Here is a 2,751-nt window from a genome sequence, read left to right as displayed (position 1 = left end):
GCTTTCAACAGCTCAGCCTGGCCTGGAGCTCACCGTCCACCGGCCTCGGTGTCCTGAGGGCTGAGATGAGATTTGTGTCACCACATTCGGCTAGCCCAGCTAGAAACATCTTATTTACATATGTGTGCGTGCGGGTGGCTTGTGAAGGCACACATATCATGGCATGGTCCCCCCCCCCCCTCGTCCCACCGAGTGGGTCCTGGGAGGCAGGCGCCTTTACCCGCGGAGCTCTCTCGCTGGCCCAGCCAATTTTAACACATAAGCTTTTGGGAGAACATTTGAAGCCTGGTCTTTAAGGAAGGTTGTGTAAGAAAGAGAGGAGGAGCTTATGGGGTTGTTTTAGAGCAGTGCTTCTCAACCTTCTTATCACAGGTCCTCATGTTATGGTGACTTCAAACTGTAAATTAATTTTGTTGCTACCTCTTAACTGTATTTTTGCTACTGTTATTAATCGTAATGTAAATACGCAGGATATGTGACCCTATGAAAGGGTCATTTGATCCCAAAGGGGTCGCGCCCCACAGGTTGAGCACTGCCCGTTTAGAGGTCTGTCTCTGGCTTTCAGTTCTCATTGCTGTGACAAAATCCCCGAGAATGGCAATTTTAGGAAGGTTTACTGAGGTTCACAGCTCCAGGGTGCGGCAAGGTGAGGAAGACGGGGAGGCAGGAGTGAGGTGATGGTAGCGATGAAGCAACCGTTTGTCCCGCTCAAGGGAGGGTGGGGGTTTCCCCACCTTCCCCAGCCCTGAAAGTTGCCCTCCTGTTAACAAGGTGACACCGTGTCCCTGCAGGAAGGTACTGAGGCTGCAGTGCCTTGTTCTGTCCCGCGGACCAGAGGCGAGCGCGGGGCAGGAAGCAGGCTGAGAGCCTGGCGAGCTCCATCCCAGCCAGGCCGTCTACAAAACCGCCTCCCAGCAGCGCCACCTGCCGACCACACCCCGCACTATCCCGTCCCTCTTTCCCTGGCAGGCTTTCTTGAAAAATGTCTTAGGGTGTTTGTGTGCGCCTGTGTTTGCAGGCACGTGTTCGTGTGTTTGTGTGTGCATGTGCGCACGCGCATCTTTGCATGTGGTCACGTGTTAGGGGTACGTGGTTATGTATGTACATGCACAGCCACAGGTCAATCTTGGGTGTCCTCCTTCATTGCTCCTCACAGTTTTGTTTTATTTTAAATCCTGTGCGTGTGTTTGTGTGTGTGCATGTGTGTATGTCACCTTGTCACTCATGGCCCTAGACTCCACAGCTCAGAAAGAAAACACTGAGTGAGTTTCTTCAAGAGCAAAAACTCTCAGATCCCCCCACCCCCACTCCGTCTTTCTACCTCTCTTTCTGTTTGTTTCCTTCTGGATCCCAGATCAGGCTCAGACCGCCCCAAACACCAATTTTAAGCCCCAAAGAGATTCTTTATTAAACAAAAAAGGAGAGAGACTGGGTAGATGAATCTGAGCAGGCAGACATCACAGACAAGGGGGGCTTCTGTGATAGGGTATGCTGGTCAGTCCTGATTGGACATCTCGGGCACTGTAGCCAAATAAGGCATTTTAATAGCTGGACCTTGGTGGCGTTAATCCCAAAGATTCGGAGGACTGGTCCAAATCATCGCGAATTAAAGCAAGCAATCAATGAAAGCGAGCTTTTTTATTCATGTACACAGTTCTTCGCCTTGGGAGGTGGTCTGTACACACCTACAACCACAGCATGCTCCCATTCGTTCCTATGGCTCTAGTGTAGGAACTGCTCCTGGGGCTTCCTGTTCACCTGCCACCTGCTGCATTTTCTTCGCTTCAGATGTAAACACAGCAGCTACCAGACTGTGAAGTCAGTGCAGTTAATTGGCCTTAATGGAAATCCCAAAATGTCCTCCATTCTGCAGAAGGGTGTGGGCATTTCGGGCCATACTCTGGGTTTGGTCTGGCTGCACCATGTCAGCAAAGATCACATCCACAATCCTGGCAAGCGCACACGATTTGTGTGGGTGCCGAGCATTTTAAATCACAGGAACAGTGTTGGTCCTCTTCTTGGCCAAGTTGATGAGGTCACGGCCAGAATGGTGGGAGAATTCAACTGCGTAGATCAGACCACATCAGAGACATGAGAGACAGCGGCGCCTGAGGCTGCCTCAAGGTAGAGCACTTTGCTCATCCCCCCCCCCCCCCCCCCCCCCCCCCCCCCCCCCCCCCCGCCTGATGTGGATGTGGTCTACGCAGCCCAGGATTGCTGCCGCCAGCTTGGAATGGAAGGGGTTCCAAGCTCGGTACTCAGTTTTTCCATCTCCCTCTGAACTAGAGAATCTCTTCTCCCCCAGCACAGATTCTCCAGGGACCAGCTTTGTAGCACGGCCTCCTCCTTTCTGCGACAGATAAAGACGCCTGGTGAGGGGAGCAGAGAGGGACTGAGGCCTCAGAGTGCACGGCCACGTTTGGTCCACTTCTAGCTTCAGCTGCTCCCCCACCCCCACCGCACTCGCCTTCATGCCCCTGTGGTTCCACCATCACATTCTTCCCTGACTGGTTTTCTCTTGCCTCCCCAGCCGCCACCTCGACCCCGGCTGCCCCCGGACTAGAAGCCTCCACCTCGTCCACCACCTTCTCCATCTCCTCGACCCCTGAAGCCTCTATCTCCATCTCTACCTTCACCAAAACCTCCTCATCCCCCGCCAAAGGCCTCCTTGTCCTCCTCCTCTACCACTCAGTCCCCACCAAAGCTGCGCCCCACGAGGGCTGGAGCCTGGTTCCATCACTGCGTTCTGGT

General features: G+C 53.6%; 1 pseudogene; it reads right to left on the bottom strand.

The window, feature by feature from the left end:
• Window positions 1-623: 623 nt before the first annotated feature.
• Window positions 624-2,142, bottom strand: LOC142832417 (rRNA 2'-O-methyltransferase fibrillarin pseudogene; annotated as a pseudogene).
• Between the last annotated feature and the right edge of the window lie 609 nt (window positions 2,143-2,751).

Source organism: Microtus pennsylvanicus, chromosome 12, assembly GCF_037038515.1.
Source record: "Microtus pennsylvanicus isolate mMicPen1 chromosome 12, mMicPen1.hap1, whole genome shotgun sequence".
Taxonomy (NCBI): domain Eukaryota; kingdom Metazoa; phylum Chordata; class Mammalia; order Rodentia; family Cricetidae; genus Microtus; species Microtus pennsylvanicus.
Note: the sequence above shows the minus strand (reverse complement) of the source record. Positions and strands in the feature narration are given on the sequence as shown.